We start from the raw sequence: 24,804 nt of genomic DNA, 5'->3' as shown, positions 1-24,804 counted from the left end.
AACACCCTGTGACTGGGGATAGCGGTACATTTGCTAAATAAGGCTATAGGTGAATAATAAACCCCTGCTTAAATACACATTAATATTTCCAGTATTGGTGCACCCAGGTGCTGACTATCGGTGGCACGCGGTAGGGAACAGCACCTTTATTTTGTACAGGGGCATCAGCATGCAGTCGCTAGGAACTGTACGCATTCCAGGCTGGATAAATAGCATAATCCCTGTCGTTTCTGCGGTTTGCATATAAAAATCACTTTTTCTTCAGATACTGAACCACTTCATCCTATAAACCTGAACCGAGCTTCAGGATTTTTGAAGCAGTTGTAAAACATTAATAATATATCTAGGTTGTTTAAAGAATATTTCCAAATAACATGAAATATTTAGTCCATCCCCCCCGTCCCCACCCTCAACGCTACCACCACCATAAAAAGATAAGATTTATTATGAAACGTTTGAGGGATAATCAGCCATTTTTGGCCAATATCTTTTAATATTTATATACCTGACATAGCTGAATATAAATGATACATCACGATTTTCCATAGCGCGTGGAATTTATACAATTAACTGAGTGATCCAATGGCTTTAGGGCACGCAAGGTGCAAACAACGTTACAGTGGTTTGCTGATTATTGTTGTAAATCTTATAAACCATAAGGACATTAAGGTGCGTTTTGTTTACACCGTTTGTTTTCAAATATTATATACAACAATATTATTTATCATTAAAAGAGTTACACTTTCCCAGTGTATTTATTTCATGAGCTGCATTTATAGAACTATTTAAAAAATACAGCTTGCAAAATACAGGTCTGAAATAGGCAGTAAAATCGGATCATTTTCAAGTTATTTCTAAAGACTGTGTTTTTTCATTCTAAAATCGAGAAAACACTGAAACGTTACCTCTATCTGAAACGTCTAATTTAAACAAACACTTAGGCTGAGCAATCCATTTCACCGAGCTGCGCCCTGCACCCCAGAAGCATGCACGCGCGCCGCTACGGAGCAGCGCATCCCTCCATCCATCTCCCCCAGCAGCGCGGGAGGCGCAGCCGGCTCCCCCGCAGCACGCTGCTTTGACACCGCTTCTTAGCCATATTTTAAAAAGCCAAACCACGTAGTTTGAAAAGCTTAATCTACAATTTCAGAGAGAAAAACATTCACAAATACGCAGCCCTGGATTTTAACTACGCATATGTTTTTTTCCTGGAAAGAGCTACATCCTCTGCCTCTTTATTCCTATTAGACATAGATGCAGGAGTACTGAGCGTATATACTTACAAATAAAAATTCCCCCAAACGTTCCCAAATGGTTAGAACGTCCTAGTATTGTTTCAATTATTTTCGTTTGGGTTTGCACGGGTTTTGGACCGCCGCAGCCCCCGTATGTGAAATTTGAACCACACCCGGTCCTGAGGAGCCCGGCAGCGGTGGGGTTGTCCACCCGCTCGCAAAGGGGACCCGAGCGCTGCAGCTGCTTATCAAATCAGGTTTATGTTTCTGAAATGAGTTCCTGCTGCTGAGCCTGAATTCATAGACGGTCGGGGAAAAAAACAGATTGATAGAGCCCAAAACAAAACCTCAGAAAACACATCTAGGGTCCTGCCTCTTTGTGCACGTATGGAGACAGATGGGTATATTTGTTTTATACCTATGGAAACACGACATGCCGATTACACATATGTGTGTGGATTGTATAGAAAATCCCTGCAAAAACCCCGTCTCGCAAAGCCATACGCCCTGGCTGTAGTCGTGTTTGCTTTACCAGAAGTAAATGAGTACTTTCCCTTTTTGCAGCCCTGGCAGTCAGGTTTCTGTCTGATATTTTCCCATTCAGGAGGCACACGCACCGCTGGCTGAATGCAATCCCATTTTTTTTCCTAAATTTACGGTTTTTTCTTCAGCTAAACCGATCGGAGAAATAAAAAAAGAAAGCACAATTTTGCTGTTTACTGTCCTTCTCCAACACGAATATAGCACCAGGCCAGTGAGTTACCCAGAATTTGTTTTTCTCTTCAGTACTTACTGGCCTGCTTAACGCTTCCTCTCTAATGTACACAGAATATAGACGCAGAGAGCAAAAATGCGGGAATGCACAGAATTGTCTGTTGACTTCAGGCATCGGAAGTGTTTTGCTGCAAATTCGAAGGTGCTAAAATCTCATCAATGAGTGGGAAACAGCGCTAAATACAAGCTCTGCTAACTTTATTTTTAATGATGACTTTAAAAAACGGGGATCAGCGAGGTGAATGTAAAAACTGTTAATCTTAAATTTCTACAAACCCAAGTGTCAGGGCAAGCATGTATGGTGCATCAAGCATAACAAGATGAAAACGAGGAGGTGTTGGTAAGGAGGGGGTCCGAGCCACTTGCTTTTCTTGAATCCCTCTGAATACATTTCACAATTCATCAGTTTTTGTCTTTCTTGCCACGAGTGAGGACAATCAGACCAGACACCCATTAGATTTTTCATGCAATTTTTTTTTTTCTTGTTCGTGACATGTTGGCAGGGAGGATGGCAATTCTGAAATCTTACCAAATGAGAAAAATGTCAGAAACGGAACTGACAGCTCGTGGTTACTATGGTGATAGGTGATATTGAAAAAAAAATAAAATAAGGCTCGGTTAATTCAAAAGGAATCAAGTTCAGTATTTTTAAGCCAGTGGATATAGATGGAAACTTAATCCCGGTACTGGGATGTTATCTTGTTTTAGCTACGAGCCAAAGGAACCATTTGCTTGATTAGATAATTAACTAGATACAACCAAACATACAATGGAAATTATAGCTAAACCAAAAATAAAAAAAATATAATAATAATATGTTTCTAAAAAAGAAACAGTTATATTAGAAAAGAGCAGATTCGGAAGCATTTTCTGCCTGTACGAGTCATCCCGAATTCTCTCCTCCCTAACCGCCGCTCCCCACGCGGGCCCGGTTCCCAGCGCCCGCTCGGAGGGAGAAGGAGCAGTTCCAGGCAGTGACAAAGACAAATCAGCTGGAAGGCAGGGAACGCTGCTGACTGATGCCTTCAACAGCAAGAAGGCTGCGCGTGCAAGTTCTGCGGGAGCCTGAATATCTCCATATTTGTGTTTATGTATTTTATGGGCTTTTTAAAAATTCCCAAGGGAGCTATTTATGGGGCCAAAACAACGCGAGATCTGGTGTTCTCATGGTATTTCCATCGAGGAATTGAAATACTAAAATACCATGAGAACATCAGATCTCGTGTTATTTCGGCTGCATTAATGGTTCCCTTAGGTATTAACAAAGCCCATGAAAAACAAACACAAATATTTGAGGCAGAAATATAAATGCTGGAACATCCACCGCCCCCCAACAGAAACCCAGTACACCGCACACAAAAAACCCCTGCCTTTCTCTTTTTTGATCTCGCATCTTAAAGAAAAAATTGTCTACCTATGCACATTTTAAATTAATATTACATTAAAATTATTTCGCAACCCCCTCTATCTGTTTGGTAGAAATTTAGTTTGTTTCCTAACAACCCTTGAGGAAGATTATCATAACGTAAACGCACATGAGGTTTTAGGGGTATTGTTATGAAAAACAACTTTCGAACGCAAAAATCTCTGAAATAATTTGAATTTTGAGCGTGCTGCCTAGGTGGGCATGTGAGAAGTGCTGAAGGCGAGCGCACTTAAACAAAACAAAAGGTAGCCCTTATCGTTTGGAAGTTCAAGGCATTTCCATGGAGGTTTGTTTAAGCTGAACCCCAACACGGGTGGAGAGGGGAAAGGGGAACGTTAAAAGAAGCGGGGTCCTTCCAGCATTGGGAGTCGGCAGGCAGGGGCAGGCAGAGGCAGGCAGGGGTAGGCAGGGGCGGGTAGGCAGGGGCAGGCAGGCAGGGGCAGGCAGGCAGGGGCAGGCAGGGGCAGGCAGGGGCAGGCAGGGGCAGGCAGCAGCGGCAGCAGCAGCGGCGGCAGCAGCGGCAGGCAGCGCGCGTCCCAGCCCGCCGGGGCCGGCGGGGGCGGCGGGGCCGGCGCGGCGCTGCGGCGGGCGACATTGCCACCTGCCGGGGGAGCGGGGCCAGCGCCGCGCCGGGGCCGCTCGCCTGCCTGCGGGCCGGGAAGCCGACGGGGGAGAAGCCCGACCCCGCGTTCGGCACCGAACAAAAAGGGGGGGAAGCTGTCGCTGAAGCATCAGCTCCTTCTCCCGCTCCCCAGCCGCCTCCCTCCCTGATTCCCGGGCGAAGCCTCCCCGCCGCCCCCGGAGCAGGGGCCGGGCACCCGGGGCAGCACCCAGCGGGGGCCCCGGGGCCGGGGATGCTGAGGCACCGCTTCCCCCGCGGCCTGGAGGCAGGGCCCAGCCCTGCACCCAAACGAGGGACCCCCCGGGGCGCCTCCCGCGTCGGGCTGGCCTGCCGGGGTCTCCCGCGGCACCCCAGGGTGCCCTGAGCGCTGCCGAGGAGCTTCCACAGGCGCCGACCCTCGCCCGCTGAAGCCGGACGGCTGTCCTGCTCCCCACTTGCCTCGCCTCCGTTTATCCCAGGGCCCACGGCTCTTGTCCCAGCCGCACAGGGCAGCGCGAGCCCACCCCGACCCGCACCGCGCCGAGCGCCGCAGGCTCAGGCGAGAGGCCCATCGCCTCCTGAGCACACACGGCCACAGCAAACAAGCCAAAGAACAACGGGGGGAAAACGCATCTACCGTTATTTCAAAGATGGGAGAGCAGCCTCTCCCCAGTCCAGCCTCAGCAACCCACCCGGGCTCAGTCCATCCCTCTCTTTGCCCAGTCCTAAGGCTGCGGGTCCGCGGGACGAGCAGCCGAGTGCCATGCCCCAGACCAAGAGCCAACCTTGCCCTGTTTTTCTGCACCAGGAACACCGCCGCCGCTGCCATCCACGGCCTCAGCTGACCTCACCTTCCCCGGGGCCTCCAGCCAGCCATCCTCCGAGGCCGGGGTCAGGGCAGAGCCGCTACAGCCAGCATAGGAGAGGGGTGCAGGCAAGAGAGGGCACGTGAGGACCTCCCCACGCTGGGCTCATGGGGCTGGGCTGCAGCTGGGCTCCCTGGGCTGCTGGTGGGCTAGGCTGGGCTGCTGGTGGGCTAGGCTGGGCTGGAGGTGGGCTCCCTGGGCTGCTGGTGGGCTAGGCTAGGTTGGAGGTTGGCTGGGTTGGGCTGCTGGTGGGCTAGGCTGGGCTGGAGGTTGGCTGGGTTGGGCTGCTGGTGGGCTCCCTGGGCTGCAGGTGGGCTCCCTGGGCTGGTCGATCTGTGTCTGCAGCGCTGATGGTCCCCTGTTACCAGCCCAGCCATGCAGGTAAAAGCAGGTCAAGCAGCTGCGAGAGGCTTTGCTTGGCATGGCAGGGGGAGGTGGAAGGCAGCAAGCCGGGGATGGAAGAGAAACCGGCTTCTGCTTTAATTATCCCAGACAGTATTCTGTGCATTATCCCAGAGTCGGACCGTGGCCCCCGCCGTCCCCAGCACACCCCATGCTCAGTGATTACGTTTCTTGCGCAGCGGACCTGCTTCCTCCTCCAAACCACACACAAACTTACAGAAAAGTGGTGGCCTATAAATAAAAATTGCTTCTGAGATAGTTTCAACCTGTATCTACAATGCCAAACTTCGGCTGCTCACTACAAGGAACGCAGACGATGCCTGTTTGTTCCCATCCCCGAACACGGGGACAGAAAATCTTGGAATCGTCGCTGCCCTGGCTGAGCCCCGCTGTCCCATGACGGCCGCGCTACCGGGGTGGCGCAAGCCAAACGCCGTAAGGTCAGGCGATACCGAGGACGCGTTTCTGTCCCTATAGGTAGGTTCACTGGAGCCAGGACTCTCATGAGAGTCCTGCGTTTTCCATGCAAATAGGATTGCTATCAGGATGCATTTTCATCCCGGGTCTTTGTAGACAAAACATCTCCCCTACTCCCAGTGATGGCTCCTACGTTTGACTGCATGTATTACTGCATTAAGCTGCTGGGGGGAGAACATCAGAACAGCGTCTTTATATACTTGCATAAAAAACTCTCGCCTAAACAACGGCATTATACTAAAAGTAAAAAAATGCCATCTCAAAATAAATGCAATTGCAAAAAAGGCTCTGGGTGATAAGGGAATGAGAAGGTAAATAAACCAAACCCAAAAGATACCACAAACCTATTTCAAGATAAAAAACAGTATAAATAACTGGTTTAGACTGTTTAAAACTACAATTACAAATGATACTTTCATTATATATCAAAAATAGAGACTGTTTAAAATTGGAGCCTATAGACAAAAGGACGTAAGTATTGCACCCCTGTAAAACTACTTAAAAATCTATATTATGTATAACTTAGAGTATGGTAAATTCAGTGAAATCCTGAATACTAGCACAGAGGTTTGTCTTCCAACCACCGCACCAGGAAATCCGTAAAATGGCCATATGTAAATACACACTGAAATTGAATCTATTTATACATATATTTCAATAAAAATCAGAAGTGCCTTTTTTTAATGCGGCCGACAGTAGCCTTTTTACTGGACGTGGAGATCGCAGTAGATAGCTAATGTTACCTAATAATAAAACACAATTAAGAATGACACACTTTATTCTTGTCCCCTTTTTCCTTCTAATAATTTTGATAATGAATTAAATTGTGATAAAGTTTCCACCGGTATGTGGGATTGTTGTTTCTTCCTTAATATTTTTATGTGAAAGCCAGATGGTGCCTTTTTGATACAGTACAAAATACAACTTAGAATTCCGGGGAAAGCGGAGTCACCGCAATCTGTTCCTTTTCCGTAAACGTATATATACACACACACGTACGTACACCTGCACGTGCGCGTTATAACGCAAACGGCCGGTGACGCCTGGGCGCTGCTCGAGCACAGAGAAAGCCACCTTGCCCCAAGGAGCCGACACAGCGACGTAACCCACGATGGAACGAAAGGTCAGAGGAAAAGCGGGAGAGAATACGGAAAGAATGAAAACACGATTAGGAACACGCAATCACATAAACTAACTGCACGCATAAAATAATGGGGTTGAATTGTTTTCATATATGCTTGAAGCAAAAAAAAAAAAGCACACCTCGACTGACCCGTCGCCGCCTTTCCGACACCTCAGCCCTGGTACCACGGTGTGTAATTCAAGTCCCTTCATTTCACCACACGCACACCTTAAAATACAGGTTTTTCTGTAACTGAGCCGGACCACACATATTCACTCCTTCAGAATAAATCTATAGGAACTGGCTCCAGCATTTTTAAAGTAACGCTGCTTGTGGGGTCTGCTGATATCTCCAAGAAACAAGAAACTATTTTCACATCTCATTCCCGTAACGGACGAGCTGCGGAGCAGGGGAACACTCTGGAAACTGTTTGCTTTGTCACACGGACATGGAAATTCTCTGCTACTTCCACATCGGCCTTTCAAAGCTGAGCTGTTTTGCCAGTCTGCTTGCATACATTAGGGACCGTGATGGTCACCGAAGGTCTTTTGGTTTTTTTAATGGAAAAAAGCATATGTAAATAATCCCTGATGAGCAGGTCAATGGGCTTAGGGTTAAAGCAGGGCTTCCTATTGCCTTTTCATATCCCTCTGCTTTGTAATTCTGCAATAGCATTTCAAACACAGAACCTCCGACATTCGCAGGAGCCCAGGAGCCCGGCGGCACCCGGTGCCCGTCCTCGCTGGAGCTGAGCCGGCGGCCGGCGAGGACCTTCTGTCAAGATCCCGCTGGATCCTTCCCTGTTATCTACAGGTGTCGTTAGATGACCTCTCCAGAAATGCCCCACTTTGGGGTCCACTGCTTATCTTGTTTGTCCCATTTCAATACATCTGAGTTCAATGAAATTAACCCCGATTTACAGCAGCAAGCGAGCAAAATAACGGTTGTGAGTGGTCAAACCTTCTCCCAGCCCCCCGGTGCCAAAGTCTACCGGCTGTTCAGTCTATCGGTTTTGCTCTTTCTATTTTCTTCAGGCACATTCTACCTCCCATTTCTGCTCAAAATTCATTTCAATGGGATTTCTGCACGAGGAGCAAGGCTCAGCTGCGGTCGCCGCAACCAAGCTGCCGCGGGCTTCGGCAGAGGCCAAAAGGCAGGCGCCCTCCCGGGAGGCCGCGGGCAGGGAGGGGGTCTCCGGGCCAGCGGCACTGGGCGGCATCAGCACACGAGCAAGGTTTGATTTATAACAATTTTAAAAAATGCAAAAGCACGGTTGTTTATCCCTTCTCGTGCCGTTGGGTTCCAACAGTCATTGCCAACTCATTTGCGGTATTAGTGGTGCCGAGGTTAGCTACGCTTGAAAACCTGCATCGGCTCGCTTCCGAAGGGGTTCGTTAAGCAGGGGCAAGGTAGCGATGGCGTCAAGGAAAAACACGGTATTATTTTCGCTGTCAAAGATGCTTTGAAAAGTTGTTTAAACTAAGTACAGTAAAACACCCAACTATGAAAGTTATACAGAAACACGATCGCTGAACTTTACATTTAGGAAGAATTAAGCTTTTAAAGAGTTTTTTCCACTGAAAAAAGGCCTTTAATGGTAGTTATCCAGGTGGCCCCTGGATTTATTGTTGGATTTCACTTTGACTGCTATGGGGTTCCCAAGGGGACTATTACGTCAATAATTTCTAAGGCAACATTTTATTCCAGGTAACTGAAATTCCTTAGAAGATGAGAGCTTCAGCTTGGAGATTCTCGGATCCCATTTGAAATCACTCATACTGACTACAGAAGAATTTTTAAAATAAATTATTGTATAGCCTTCTGCTTTCAGCGATATATATAATCTATCTATATATGTTTATAAACATTCTTTATATAACAATTCAGAACTTACTTCCCCCTGAAGCTATTAAAACTATATATTTAATTGCATTCATAAAGGAGTTGCCTGGGATACAGTCAAAACCTACCACTAATTCAACACGTATTAGACGTTAACACACTTTGCAATTCTGAGAAATTAGTAATACGGGCCATACGCTGTTTTCGGTCTGCGCATGGAACTCCCATCAGGGTCAGTCAACAGCCCTTATTTATAAAGTCTGGGGTTTTACGAAGAAGTCTATAATGACTATTTTTGGTCAAGCTTGAAAGAAGAAGAAAAGACACAAAGGTCTCCTACTTTCCAGTGCACCAAGCATATATGGCTAGCAGGAAAAGTAGAGTAGGACTTCTATCTAGACTAAACAAATTTCAGCATAAAATGATAAATGAATCGAGGAACTTACACTCTCAGATCCTAAATTATATTAAGTCACCGATTTTATGAAGCCAGAAAAAGGTCATTGCATGATACTTATAAACTATAGTAAATAACTAAAATTTATGCGGTAGGATGATTTTAATCGTTAGTATTCTTAAAACCTTGAAAATCGACACAACTTGTAACAAATGAGAAAAGTTAAACGGAAAATATAATTGTTCCTTTTAAGACCTGTTATGTTTAATATCCATTGGCCATATTTGTTCCACAGGTCACATATAAAAATAAATTTACTGTATTTCTTGCATTTGATTAACAGAAAGAGCCTAATGATACGTGTCCAAATTCCCGGAACGGTTGTCTCTGCGCGAGTGTCTATACGGGCTTTCCTACATAAACTGAAAACCATCTGTCGTAAATATATAATCGCTTTCAAATCCACCACACCCATTCCTCCTGCTCCCCAAAAAGGATGCCTGTCAAGTACGGTCTGCTCCTGAAATATTCCTCGCAAGTTGCTAAGTGGATATAAAAGAACACAGACCTAAAATAATCTGCAAATAACTGTAACACAAGCCCTGAAAAATGCTTTTGGATCTGGCAAGCGGGGGGAGAACGGCGTCCATCGCCCGAGCCAGCGCCGACACCGAATCCGGGCGAACCGTGCGGGGGGACAGTGTTTGTCACTGGTTTATTTTGTAAATGTGAAAGATTATTACAAATCTCATTTAAATCAAGTTTCCTTTTGAATATTTTCTTATAATTGAACAAGTGTTGAGCTGCAGCGGGCTGTCACAGCTGTTGCAATACATGAACCACACTTCCAGCAACAGCTTTCGTTCCACATTTTTGCGGAGTAGTTTCCATAGCGCTGTGATCAGGGTTTGCATATTTTTATACCACTTGCATATTGAAAATAAACTCTGATGTTTAGATTGCTTTCTCCGAGTGCATCTGGTACTTAAATTTCCTGAAAAACAAGCGGGCAACTATGATTTAAGACCAAACAGTCAGGGTGTAACACCTTGTTTTACTTTTTATAAAGTTATTTTTAGCCTTCCTTTCCCTTAAAAGCGTAACTTAATAGCATATGGGATGAGAGAGCTTGGAAATAGGCGTTTCTCTTAATTGTCATCCCTGAATTAAACATCAGGGCAAACTTTTCCATTCACAACAGTATACAATATAATCAGATATTCTGCATGTAATAATACGTTTTGCGTAATTACCTACGTCTCAATTAAATGTTTTGACCAGCTAAAAAGCAGGGCGCTCGGGAGTCTGAAGGAGGCGGCGGTTCCAGCGGCAGGCACCTGTTTCCCGGCCGGCCCCGGCGGCAGCGGTGGTGCCCGGGGAGGGCACCCACCACCCCGGCCCACCCCGGCCTCGTGGCTGGCGGCGTCGGGGCAACGAGGTGCGGCGCCGGCGCCGGCCGCGCAGAGCATGGGCCCCGTCGCAGAGTTTATTCTTGACCAGAGTCCCTTTTTTATTAGAAAAATGAACGCAACTTTATGAATTTCTGATTTTAAAGAAGCCCAGCTAGTGCAAGCTCTTCTTTGGAAAGCAAACCAGAGGCGGGACGGGGGGCCTGCGCCTTGCTGCCTTCTCCCCCGCGCTGGGGCTGAATTGCCTACAAGGGCTCAGCAGGCAAAGCCGCCCCGCGCTCGCTGCCGAGCCCCGCTTCCCCCCGGCACCGCTTCTCCCCGCTCAACGCCTTCCGAATTAGCAGATTGAAAATTAGCAAAATGCAGCACTGCTTTTCACTTTAAATTTTAATAAGAAACAGAGACATCTTCTCTCTCTTTCTTCTGCTGTTCCTCCCTCTCCTCTAAGAACAGAAGGCTGCTGGTGAAAGGAATGAAAATCTGGAAAGAATTTGGGGTGGACTGGCCAACCCCCTTTCATTTCCTTCAGATGTTTACAATCTAGCACCTTTCTGAAGACAAAGATGGGAAAAAAGCTATTTTTTCTTTTGACTGAAGGGTGAGACAGGGGGGTATTAAAAACTGATCAATGTAATTTTTTTCACAGAAGTATTTGCACATCTGTGAAATAATGTAATTTATGAAAAAAATCTTTTTATATGACATTCATGATTATAGCCTGATCTGGAGAATTATTCAAATATAAAATTAAATACTCAAAAACTAGCTGTGCTGTGGATGACTGAGCTTTTACCAGCTGTGCATCACACTTCTATAATTCTATTAAAAGTATATAAGTGAGGCTTTCCAAGTATGTCTGAATCTCTCTTAAAAGGAATGTTACATTTCTAAATGGCTTTACGATCAGTTGCTTTTTGTTTTTTCTTGATTATCATCCCAGTTGTTGGATATGTTTTATCTGACTGTACAAAAAAAAAAAAAAAAAAAGAAAAAGAAGAAGAATGCATGTCCATGGAAAGCGCTCTATAAATTATATTGTATTTTATTATCACAGGGCTTAAGGAAAAATTGGCTCTTAAGAAAGGTTAAAAACCTTTAAAGTGAATTCTTCTGTTTGGTTAAGAGTACTTTTGATTTAATACGCTCCATCTGCAATGGGTACCTGGGCTGCCCCCTCCCAGGGCGGGCCGGGCGCCGGGGAAGGGGGCGATGCCCGAGGGACCAGGGCACGGGGCAGCTTTCTCTGCCCCAGCAGAACGAGCCTGGGCCGCCCGCACGGCTGCCTCTGCGCTGACTTCCCTCCCAGCCAGAAACCACGCTTGCTCTCCACTCAGCCAGCAGCTCCCAGATTTTTAAGCGATTAATCCGGTGGAAGAGGAGCGGAGGCGTGCGCTCCCAGGTGCTGCTTCCCAGCCCCAGCATCGCTCCCCGGAGCTGGGTGCGGAGGCGAAGGCGCGGGGCTCTCCCGGGCGAAGGCAGCCTGCTCGCCGCAGCCGGAGCGGGCAGGGCTGCGCTGCCAGACCGGCTCCCGCTCGCAGGCACAGCCTCTAAAGAAAAGTTCAATCCTATTTTCTAAGCTTAAATATAATGCTTGCTATGGATCCTCCACAGCTTTTTTATTATCTACAGGTTACAGACAGTATAATCTTGAAATCAGGTGTTCCTTCCCATGCCACGAGCCAACATTTTGACTAAAAGGGAAAATACAATCCTAAAGCCCACCTAAATGCCGTGGAATAAACTAGCCATTAAAAGAAGAGCACCAACAAAAGGCCACGTTAGTAAAAGACAGGGGCTGCAGTTACAGTTTAGCAAAGAGAGAGGCAAAATAAGGGATAAGATATTGTTTCTGCTGCCTAAGACAGACGGACTTTAATAACACTTAACAGAATGATGCACATTAACGATCTCAGAAAGCACTTCTTATGCCTCATCCATCATGCGGAGGAGAAAATGAAGCCTTCGACAGCATTAGGAATTATTCTAGATCTTGTCAGTAATTCGCAGCTTCTCAGTAGTATCGTAACACAAATTTGTGTGTATGAGACACTGACCATTAATCTAAGGGCTTTTTTTCCCTCGCCGCAGCGTGCTGAGAATGTATCAATTGTTTCGTGGAGAAATTTCACAGATGAAACCTTACTAAATAAAACAGGGGAGAGGAAAGAGATATAGACAGAAACATAAACAACTGGAACCCGGAGACAAATTATTATCTTTAAAACAAAAACCACAATAAAATCTCCATATGTCTGTTTTCTGAATGGGCAACAACAAGCCTCCCTCACTGAAAATAGTCAGAATATGCCACGCTTATAAAGTTACGTTCGTACATACAAACACACTTACATTTAATTTTCTGGGAGGCTTTTTTCCCCCCTTTTTTTCCCCCAGAGCATAGGAAAAAAATCCTGATTTCTCCTCCCAAGACAGTAATGTATTTTTGCAAATAGCAGCAAAACAAATTTCAATACAAAATGCCACGCGACTAAATAAACAATAGCTTTTGGCAACCCCTTCCTTAAGTCGCAATCTGCTGTTAATCGCGTGATAGCGATTTCCACTGGAATCTGTACTACAAAGGAAAAGGTCCATAAATATTTGTACAGCAAACTCCGCAGAAAAAAGCCTCTCTGAGCACGCTCCAAATTCATTTCTATACGTGCAACGTCAAGATGAAAGCTAATGAGTTATATGAAGTTTACGATAAATTAGAAGCGCTCTGCGTCCGACCCCGCCGCCCGCAGACGCGTGTTTACACAGATCTGACCGACTGCTCCACAACAAAACGCTTGTCAGGCCGAATGAGGCGAATTCGCCTCTGGATGCGGAGGGGCTGAATCGTCTCAGGGACAAAAAAAAAGATAGGATTTGATCAAATACTAATCAGGCAGCAATAATCAGCCTTGCAGTACCCTAAAACATACACTATTTTATCTCCATTGAAACAATGACATATATCCCAAAAGTCCTCAAAGAAACTTGGCTTTAGGTAACACAATGCGATTGCAGCAGATACGCAGGAGTAACATCAGTCTTGATCTTCAAACAGAATAAGAACATATAGTTCTGTTTACCGCACGTATATTTGTATATAAAAGATACGACAAATATTTTAGGTTATTTAGAAACACGCGTCTCTCTATTTTAAATTTTGACAGACCAGGTACTGGGGAAGTGATTTGACAGTCACAGGTAATAGGCACAAATTACAGATTAAACTCATTAGAAATTATAAACACTCATATAGTCTGTTAACCCCCTGACAAAACCTGAAAATTAGAAATCCAATAACTGAGCATCAATAGGGTCTTTAAGGGCTGGACAGACGTTTAAACTGCACGATGCTCGCGTCAGGAGTGAGACGGAACAGCTGAAAATCAAGGTTTGCATTAAATAACAAGGCATCGGCGTCAGACCAGGTCATTCCTGTGAACGGTTTTAATCCATCTTTTGCCATTAATTTACGTTCTCTTATTATTGTTTATTTTGTCGTTCGTTCATTTTGCATAGTATTAAAAAAAAACAAAATAAGAAAACAGGCAGACGAGGCAGACTGTTCTCAAAGACGCAGTGCAGCCACCCTCAGAACAGGGCTGCTAGCCAACGGGCATCTACAAAAAGCTGGGGCTACCATTTCAGAACGAAAACGTAAATAGCACTTTCCAATAAAACATCGTCTGCAAGCTTTAAGTTTTGGCTGGTTTAATTAAATCACAGAGGGAAATATTGCGAGAACGCTCACCTCACCACCAGCAACTAAAGAAATCCCTGGGAGCGGGCACTGGGATAGAGAAAGAAAAATTGTTTGCGTTCCTAATGTTGGGTCTGACCTGGAAAGGATAACAAAAGAATCTAGCATGAATATGTATTTTTATAGGGAGTGCTGCTGGTAAACATACCGAATAAAAGAGAGGGGATTATTTTAAAATGATTTCTCCTTAACTCTCAATATGTTTAATATGATGATATGAAAAACCATATATAAAGCAGAAACACATTCAGCCCATACAAAATTCTTTACAGAGCAGTAAAAAGGCAGCCGGATTTCAGCAAAACAAAACAAACAAACACCAGAAATCCTGTAAAGCTCCAGCGTCTCCCCACGAGCCTGCCTGCTCTCCAGCGCCGAGATAAAGACCCAATCTGCTCATCAAACACCTCCGGGCTCGGCCATCTAATAGGAACAAATTGGCAATGACTGCCCAAGCAAGTAACACAGGCCCACTGATTTGTAGATTGATACTGATGCCTAATGATCCCCTTGGGCAGATCAATAGCAACAATCCTCATCCCTGCCTTTCTTCTTTATTGGCACAGAGGAGCCAGGCGCGGGGAAAGCCGCGCGCGCGCACGCACCGCACTTCAGGTGCGCGGGGAGCGCCGGGCGCGGGTGCTCACGGGCAATGGCCGGGGCCCTGGGCTCCCGGAGCACCTCCGAAACGGTGGCCCAGACGCCGCCGCCTTGTCATTTTGCCTTGAGAGGTACGATGCTGCTGGTGCTTTCCCCCCGCGTGAGTATTAACAGGGGCTCTGGATGCGGTGTCCTTCAGCACAGGGCCCATGCTGCGTGCAGGAGCTGCTCCTGCTGCGCCCCTCTCTGCAGCACAGGCGGCCAGCGTGCACCGCAGGACTGGCCCACGTGCACCGCAGGACTGGCCAGCGTGCGCCTCGGGACTGGCCCACGTGCACTGCAGGACTGGCCAGCGTGCACCTCGGGACTGGCCCACGTGCACCGCGGGACTGGCCCACATGCACCTCGGGACTGGCCCATGTCCGCGCCTTCGGTCAGGGAAAGCTCAGAAACGCAAACAATGAGACAAAGGCCAACATTTAGGAGTTGGGATTCCTGAGACCCGGAGGCAAGCGTGGCGTTTCGGTGGCAGAGGAACGAGGGAGGTGGTGACACCGGGCATCGTTTCGGGACCCAGGGCACAGGGGCGGGTGGGTTTATCCCGCGTGCGGCTGTAACAGGGTTACACTGTGCTGCTTCTCTTGATGCTCTTGCCTTTTCCCTCCTCTCCCTTCGGTTGCCGTGCTGTCTCTCAGCGCACTCCAGCCTGATCAATCAGGCCACTTCAGGCCATTTCAGCCCAGGGTTTTTATTCAGTTAACCGCGAGTCACGTTCGTTTGCTTCCTCCAGCCCCTCCCGTCACAAGAATTAGGGATTTTCTATTTATTTATTAATCTAGTGACTACAGTTCTCCCATTAGCATACCCTTTTCAGGTCCCTGGTAATACCCAAGACAAACTAATACATTTGCTTTCTGTTTTTTTTCCCCAGCGAATTAAGGTTGGTGATGCTCTGCAGACTTGCAGGCGGTCGTGTCCACGTCAGGGTGCTGGCAGGCGTCACCACCAGCGCCGACCTCTCCAGAATAACCGCCTAAACGCGCACGACCTTGCCAGGTGCGCCCAAACCATCAGGTAGGCAAACACCGGGGGGGGGGGGGGGGAGGGAAACGATCAGAAAGTTTGCGTCTACTGAATGTGAAATATTAATCTTGCCGTTAATTTGCGCATCGCGTCACCTGCGACGGCTCCCCCGGCCGGCCCCTCTGTGCGCGCGCCGAGGGCGCTGCCTGAAGCGCCAGCGGGGATCAGAGAGCGCAGGCACGATTTTTAAATCCTATTCAGACCCACGACCAACCGCCCGCGACCTGCTTTGTTGCAGCCATCACCGTGGCACTTTTATTCTTTACGGCTGTTTTATTAAAACGCGGCTAAAGCCAAGGCAAAGGATAAAATTAAATTTCATTGACTGTAAACTTCTAAAACATCCCTCCAATAAACGATTTTCCTTCGATAACAAAAGCGCCTTGCCCATCTCTGCGCCCACCTCGCCCCGCGCTCGCACCAGAAACGCGGCCGCGCTGAAGCCTCTGCAGCGCGGCCCCCCGTGCTCCGCACACCGCTCCTCCGAACCCCGCACCTGCCTCTCCCCCCGTCAGAAGTCCTCCCGGCGCCGGGGGGCTCACGCCACCGCCCGGGCCGCGCTCGCCCAGCGCTGACCGCTTCAGAATCCAAACCCCGCAGCAGGGGCAGGGGCAGGGGCAGGGGCAGGGGCAGGGGCAGGGGCAGGGGCAGGGGCAGCCGCGGCGCCCGGCACCGCCGCCCCGCACGGCGGAGGCGCTCCGCCGCCCCGCGCCAGCGCCCCCCCCCCCCCGCCCCGCAGCCCCGCCGCTCGCCCGCCCCCCCCCGCGCCGCTCCCGGCCCTCGCACCTCCGCCGCGGAGCCGCCCGCAGCCACCGGCGGCGGCGGGACGGCGGCAGCGGCCCCGGCCCCGCGCAGCCCCGCAGCGGCGGCAGCGCGCGCTCGGCGGGCGCGGGGCGGGGGCGCGGCGCGGCGGCACGTGTGACGGCGCGGCCCCGCCGCCCATTTGCATATTCACATCAGCGGCGCTCCCCGCTCGCCGCGGCGGCGAGGCGAAGGTGTCTCCTCCACCCGCCGCCCTCCCGCCGCGGGAGGCCCCGGCCGCCCGACAGCCGGCAGCGGGGGGACGCGGGGCGCCTTACCTCCGCCGCTCCCGCGCTCCCAGGGACTCCCCGTGGCTCCGCCAGAAATTTTTGAGAACCATCCTTCAGGGTTTTTAGTTCTCCCTTCCTCTCTCTTCCTCCTCCTCCTCCTCCTCTTCCCGCGTTGTGACTGGGTTTATCAAAAAAATAAAAAAGACAACTCCATGTTAAGCTCGCAGCCAGGGCACGGTGAAGTCTAGGGCTACAGGGGGAGGGAGGAGAGGAGGGGAGGGTCACAGCTTAATGCCTTACAAAAGGGAACCAAAAGCCTGGGTATTTTTTAATATCCTACACAAAACGCCGGCACGCATATACATCGAACGCACGCGCGCAGGGCGGCGTACGTGGCGCTAATTAGATTTTCGCCAAAAACCGTCCGGGTTGGGGCTACAACGCAAATAAACGCAATGGCATTCCGCGTTAACGCGCGAACCCCAGCCCCAACCTGCCCTGCGGTTCCTCGGCACGCGCGGACGCCCGAGGAGGGCCGGGGTTTATGTCGCGTGCAGCACGGCTCGCGATCGCTCCCGCAATGGTGGAGCGCCCAGGTTCAGCCTCAACCGCACGTTACCACCTTGTTTCATCGCCACCTTAGCGGTATTCAAGGTGTATTTTTGCACAAATGAACACTACTGTTTCATAGCTCCAGTCACGGTAGGAAAAAGGGGGGAAAAAACAATCAGAGGAATTGCGCACCCCCTCGCAAATGCCACAGAAGTCGCGGCCCTGCGTTTCGGGACCGGGCGCCCAGGAGCGCAGGCCTATTGTTCTGAAGAGGCGCAGCTTTTGTGAGCCGGCGCGGCGCAGACGGGCTGCCAAAGACCGCGAGGGCTCCGAGGAGGAGGAAGAGCCCTTGCACCAACCCCGCCATCGCTGCGTGCATCGCATCCGCTCCTTAACAACCCCGCGTTAAATGGCTGCTGAAAATACGTGGTGCATACGTGTGGCACTTTTTTACAAACCTATCGTTACCGTGAATGATTAAGGGCTGCGTGGCTTCCCAGTGCAAGGTCTCGGCTCAGATTGCTGACTGATTGCTGGATTCCACTGTACACCTCACAACATGATTTTAGTGAGAGGATCGGGAAAAAAAATGCACTTGATTAAACGTTTTTTCACACGCAGAATATTTAGGAAGGGTCAAATTTATTTTTGCAATTGGCAAAAGCAAATTTGCTCCTAAGCTGAACCGTCGCGAGTTGTGTTTCATCCCAGAGTACGTTTTTATGGAGAAGTTATAAAGCCCTGAAATATGGGATGTCTGTCAGAAACGCTGGGATGCTCGATCATGGGGAGAGCAGCAGGGACCGCGCTGCTCCGACGCCGGGCGGCAGAAGCAAGCGCAGGACGGTGGTCGCGGGCGGGTTTGTACAGTAACGCGCGTGGCTGGGTCGGGGCTGCGGCGGTGGCGAGGCAGACAATGGGAGCTGGAGGCGAGGAAGGAGGTAAGGGGGGGCCTGCCCGCGCCCCCGGCCAGGTCGTGCGGGGAGCGGGGAAAGCAGGGCACCCTTCGCAACTGGTTAAGCAAGCGCCAAAACAAAGAGTGGCTCTTTATGTTGACGAGCTCCTGGCAGCCACGCTTTCTTGTAAAAAATAATTTCTCTGCCTTTGTTTCTCCTCTTCTCCTTCAAAGAGAGCGGGAAGAGCACTGGTTTGTATTCACGCCTGCTTTCCAAAGGGAGAAAGGTGATTTCTAAGAATCTGACCACCGAGCACGAGTTACTTGTCCTCCCCCCAAAACAAATTTAAAAAAAAAAAAAAAAAGAAAAATCTTTGACAAGACTCAAAGGGTCCCTGAAATAAAGAAGAAAGAAAAAACATCCAAAACATTAGACACAGAAACATTATATTTCAATATTATCATATGAATTAAATGTAATCCTTGAAGCGACTAGTCCCAGGGGTCACATATTAGGCCATTTTTTTCTTTTTTTTTATTTAATAGAGGTCACCCAGGCTGAAAAGCAGAACCCAAATGAAAAGCATCTTCAATGTGGTTATAACATGAGCTGCACGAGGTCAGGCAGTGTCTTGTATGGCCTCATAAAAAATACATAACCAGACAGCCTAATAGTATTTCTTTGCATTCATTTTTGGATGGGAACTGGCGGTGGGGGAGGGGGCTGATGGAGACAGGGACGTATAAAAACCCCACGCGTACATTGCCATAACGTGCAGCTTTTCATACGTTTCAGCTAAGAAAAAAGGAACATTCTTTTTAAAAGACACTTCGGTTGACTTGCTTTAAAGGAACGATCCTAAATACAATTTCTGCGGCCCCGAAAACCAGAGGTGGGGTTTCAGCGCTGCCCGACGCACGTACGCAGCTCACCCACGCAGGCGCTGCTTTCGGACAGCCACGCTACAGCCATGCTTAATTGGGAGTGCAACCATGTTGGGCTTGCTTTCATTAAAAATTTCTAACGCGCTTTGTTATTTGTCCATACACAAACGCAGCCTGATTAATTTGAATTATTTCTCTTCTGAAAAGAAATACAGATGAAACCCCCCAGTAACACGGTTTCTGCTTTAATTTGCTCTTGCAGGGGAGGGGTTTACCCACCGCGCGGGATTTATGCAGGTTGCCAAGATATACTGGGTGGGAGAGAGGGCAAGAGAAAGGCAAGGCATGGGGGGGGGGGGGGGGGTAAATAAAAATAAACAGCGCTAAAAATGCCGGGCGATAAGCGAATCTCTAAGTATCGCCTCCCTTCCCCCTCTCCCCAAATATCGCCTGGAGACGGGTGACCCTGCTGGGGAGCGGAGCCGCAGAGGTGACCCGATGCTAACCAGCCTGTTAGAACTAATAAGGTGTGCTCCTAAGCCAGGGGCTGACACTGGGGCATTGTGGAAATAACTCTCCTTGTTATTGCCCATCCTCAGCTTGAAATTTACTGCTCCTTTGCATTATTAAAGAGACAGCTTGCGTGCACTATGGGGGAGAGGCGCTGGGCAGGAGAAATAACGGCGCACGCTTTTTTTAATGTTATGTTTGTGCTCTCTGTAGTCTTTATATTAAGATTCCGAGCATTAAAGCATGCTGGGTTAATAGGTTGTTATTTATTATTTGAACTGTTTTCAAAAATAAAATCTGGTTTAGAAAAATAAAAATTATTTTTTCCCCCATGGCAAATGGTCAGAAAATAGGAAACGCGTGAGGCGTCTTGGAGAAGGTCAGGCTGTGGCCAGTGGCAGGCCTTGTGGGACCAGACCCTTTCCCAAACATTTTCCAGTAGCCCTGCTTCGCATTTACATCAGATGTTGAGCAGAGCTTAAAAAAAAAAACCAACATGGTGGATAACGGGGATTACAAGATGGAAACAAAAAAGGACCCGCTGCAACCCGGGTCCATCCTCACAAGGGCAGCGCAAAAGGGCGCCCGATACGGAGCTGCGTTGCTTCTCTGGGTTCTCATTAGCTTTTGAAGCAGTTTTGGAGAAAGGCAAAAGGCAAAGACAGAAGTGGGTGTAAAAATCTAGCGTTCGCCTCTGTTCCCCCAAACTCACCTTCCTGTTCCCCCAACAACCCCCCCCGCCCCCTGCGCTGCCTCCCACAGCGGCATCGCAACAACGGGCGCAGCTCCGTGGGAGCTGGCGTCCCGGCCGCGGGGCAGGCTGCGAGGGCAGCACCGCCGCCCCAAGATGTACGTTTGCACGTGACAGGTCCAATTTTATAGAAAATGAGCTGAGCTGCTCTTTCAGACAATTTTGCCATCTCCGCATCGGTTTTCATGGGCAGGCATTTTAAACTTGATCTTTGTAAGGGCTGGAGAGTCCATATCACACACGCTCGGGTCACGGGGCAGAGCCCCGCTGCCGCGGCTTCCAGGGGAATACCTGTAATAATTAGGACTCAAGTATTATTAATTTTCTGCAGCAAAGCAGCTGACTGCACATTGGAGACATCACTGTGAATAGCGATCAATGATAAATAAAATCCTCAAGGTAAATACAGAACACAATTTAGCAGTCCGTGGCGGACTGGCAGAGCCAAGGGCTGCTTCTGAGGGGCCTGAGCCGAGGGGAGCGGTTGGCTTCTTGGCGGGTTATTATCAGGGATTCCATGAAATCAGCTACCGGAGGGATTTGAGAGAATTCTTCAGAGAACATGAGAGCCACAGCAATGCTTTAGCTGTCCAGGCAACTGGTTTTTCCTGCGTGTTCTGAGACAACCCATTCTTCTAAAAGGTTAATGTGGTCAGCTGCTGGGAAGACCTGGGATGACAGCAGTGCATAGTAATGTGATGAAATACATGTACCTGCCATCATACACTGAAAGGGTATACCGTGTCGGTCCTGCACGTTCGGGGACCAAAAAGCAGCTCTGGAAGCAGGCGTAGTCTGAAATGAGAACCGGAGCAGCCTGGAACAAAACACCTGGAGGGAGCAGAGGGCCTCTGCACGAGCAGTGGAGATGGGTGAGAGGGTGGGGTGGGACGCAGCATCTTCCTTGGCTCGTGCTCTCGGGGGTTTTCACAGGACACGTGCCACGGAGCAGCCTGAGTATCCCATAGCACCTCCACGGGCAGGCAGCAGGGCCCCAGGCCGAGGTGCTTGCCCATCAGCCCTGGGATGCTGCTGGCACCGCGGGAAGCACGCCAGTGCTTGCTGTGCCACCTCCTCCTCCGGAGGCTGGGTGGCATGCCACGGACTGGAATGCCGGGGGCACACGCAGGCGGGGATCGGCCAGACTCGCTGGCATGACCCAAAGCTTTGAAAAGGGCATGCCGAGTGCTGCTTCTCACAGCAGGTATCGGAAACTGTCAAGTCACTGAAGATGCTTCACCTGTGCATAGGATGGTCGTTCTGGAATCCCAGCCCAATGTCTGAACATACCTGTAACTGCTGTTTTCAACTACTCCATCCCAATCACAAAACTGGCAAGAGTCGATGTTGAGCATCAGTGCACAAAGTGGGTTTAAATGCAAAATGTCGACATACATTTATGGTAACAAATTACAAAAAAAATTGCTCCAGAGCAAAGACAGAACTGCCAGTTAGGACAGGGAAATGAAATCCAGATTTTTGATAGTGCCAAATATAAACAAAGAATTAAAATTGATACCGGGACAAAGAGGCAAACCAGAAGCCTTGCTGACTCCTCCCAGTTATTCCCTTTCTGGCATTCTGATTTTGTGAATCATCAAAAGCAGCCAAACTGGTCCTATCAGCATCTGAACTTACAGATATTCATAACTCCTCTATGCCCAAAGTATAAAGTTACTTTTATCAAAACGCTGTCTTATGTGGCTGGACTTGCCTACAATGTATTTGACCATTCTTCCATATACGTATTTTTAATCATGTCCCTCCTGTAAGTAATAACAACAGCAACAAAGGTGATGCTTCATATTTTGGTTGGAATATCTGAGCATTTTAGGGTAAAGTCAGAAGTGTGGAGACTCACAGGAGTGAGTGTTAAGCAGCTCTTGTGCTCAGCCTTCAGGTGGTAAAGCTTAAGTAACAAGAGTATTAGAACCGTGACAACACTCTACTGGATTTAAAAATACAATTTTCAAAACTGATTGCCAAACTCTGATCTCAATAGCATGCCGATTTTTTTCGTCTCTACCAGCTGATCCCATAAAAAGTATTATTTCTCCTTATAAACCCAGGCAAAGTTAGGCATCCAGAGAAGAGCGGTTTGATTTGAGGGTTTTTAATCCCCCGCAGCTCTCACAGTAACACTCAACATCCTCTTGAACTGACATCAAAAACATAATTATAAAAACAACAGCCAAAATTATTTCTTATGTAACCGGGCTGCATCAGTTCCCCATCTCCCACGTAAAGCACAGCGGCGTTTACCCTGCCTCACGCTTCGTTCTGCACCTCCTCTTTAAGCTGTTTAAAGGATTCTCTTGCCATTTGGTCTTTTCAAACCTAAACGATTCTATGATTCTGCGAAGTAGTGAGCCCGTAACAGAATACCCCACGGTCTTCATCTTCAACGGGCAGCCACCGATGGACGAGATGGCAGCAAACGAGAGCCACCGCGCAGACCGGGGAGGGTAAGGGAGCTCCCAGACTGGCTGGCTCACCTGCAGGTGGTAAGCGGCCCAAACAGAAGATGGCTCCCAGGTAAGGATGGAGGAGGGTGAAGGTAAACAATCTACCAGGTAGGAAGCCGTATTCCTCCGCTCCCATGGAAATAAGGCCTCTCCGCAGAGATCAAGAGACCAATGCAGGGCATTAAGATTAAACGAACAAAAGACTGAAGATCTGGCAAGGCTGAGAAAGGCGAAGGCTGGAGGTGAGCACCTCTCACCCGGGAAACAAGGGCAGGAGGAGAGGACAAGAGAAGCGTGAAGCGGCGGTGGGTGTAACACAGTCTGCTGGCCTCGGCAGGACCGGTTTCCATACCTCAGAACTGCTGTACGCGCCTGTAGCTGCTCTGCACCTCTAGGGTGTTTCTGCTGTAACTCTCTCGTACTGCCCTCCTCCTCTTCTCCACACATGATAGCAACCAACAAACCGCTAAAACTTCTTAAAAAAAACAACAAAAAAAGAAAATCCTGGAACTAACGTATCCGTAACAAATACAAGGGTGCATTTTAAGGCATTCTTTTGGGCATCAGAATATTAGATTATCTGGTACAGAACAGGACTTATCTGCTCAATTTTCTAAGCAGTATCATTCTCAGTTACTAAAAAACAGCTCACAAAGCTTTTACCATCCAAAACCTAATACCTATATATATGAAGCCTCTGCATCTGTCCTATTAAAAGTTACAAAGGGGTTTTGGATTTTTGTTAGTTCTCTGTTTTTAGCATAGAACTGTTACAGAAGACGAACGTCCCCATGGCGAAGACGCTGGGCTTGGTCCAACCTCTGGGCGTGCCACCAGCCGCCTCCTGAGCTGCGAACGGTTGCTTAACACTTCTGTAGAAAGAGGACGGTAATTCGCCTCTCCCCTGACTCCTCTGTTGTACCTATTTAAACTAAAACTCCGCGAGATAGGGAGTGAAATTTTAGCTCCTCTCAACCCAGTGAGTTCTGGCACACACTTCAATAAACAAAAATTGTAGGTTAAACAAGTTCAGGTGTCTATATAGTGAAACACTGATCTTGCCTGTGGTCTCTAAATGCTTTTAGAGTGCTAATAATAAGAATGTGGTGGTATATCCAAGACTACAGTGCAGCCACAGAAATGTAAGGTCTTCATTTTCAATCATCTGAACACTGCCAAAACCATCGATGCAGAAAAACACGCACCAGCAGCGGTCTGGGTCTGGTAATCGTGGAAACGCTACCTCTCTTCACTTGCAACCAGAGGTACTCCATCATTGTAGAAAACAAAGAGGAGGAAAGTAGAGGTCACAACTGGGATTTCAACTCCACAGAGAATTGAATTAGAAGTGAGAGCTGCAGAGAAGAGGAGTCCAAACGTAGCTGCCCCAGAGGAAAACTGTGGCAGTAACTCTGGAAGGTGAAAACTGGGAAGCCTCAGGGGGTATTTAAGCATCTGTGCAAACTGGTTAGGGAGAATCATCTGGCTTACAAGAGACTCCTACACGAGCAACCCGCGGTTCTGTGTAGAATAGAGAAGGTCCTGGGAGAGGACCTCCGGGTTCAGCCAAAGGAGACAGGAGGAAGGCTACGGATCGTTAAATAAATAGCCAAATCACCACTGGTTACAACTGAGAGTGATATTGAGGAAGACATTTAATTCATCTCAGTGATGAGACTTGCTGCTTTTTAGGCCTTTTCAGGAGAGATTATTTCACAGTCTGAAA

General features: G+C 48.4%; 1 protein-coding gene across 1 annotated transcript in view; it reads right to left on the bottom strand.

Annotated features, from left to right (window-relative positions):
* The window catches only part of ZFHX3 (zinc finger homeobox 3), a 683,250-nt gene that overhangs the window by 525,747 nt on the left and 132,699 nt on the right, over positions 1-24,804 (bottom strand). The window contains exon 3 of the mRNA XM_087738652.1: positions 17,069-17,198. The gene's annotated coding sequence lies outside the window, so the exon portion shown is untranslated. The remainder of the gene's footprint in view (positions 1-17,068; positions 17,199-24,804) is intronic.

This window comes from Nipponia nippon, unplaced genomic scaffold (genome assembly GCF_047370975.1).
Source record: "Nipponia nippon isolate SJK-2023a ecotype South Korea unplaced genomic scaffold, ASM4737097v1 scaffold_7, whole genome shotgun sequence".
Lineage (NCBI taxonomy): Eukaryota > Metazoa > Chordata > Aves > Pelecaniformes > Threskiornithidae > Nipponia > Nipponia nippon.
Note: the sequence above shows the minus strand (reverse complement) of the source record. Positions and strands in the feature narration are given on the sequence as shown.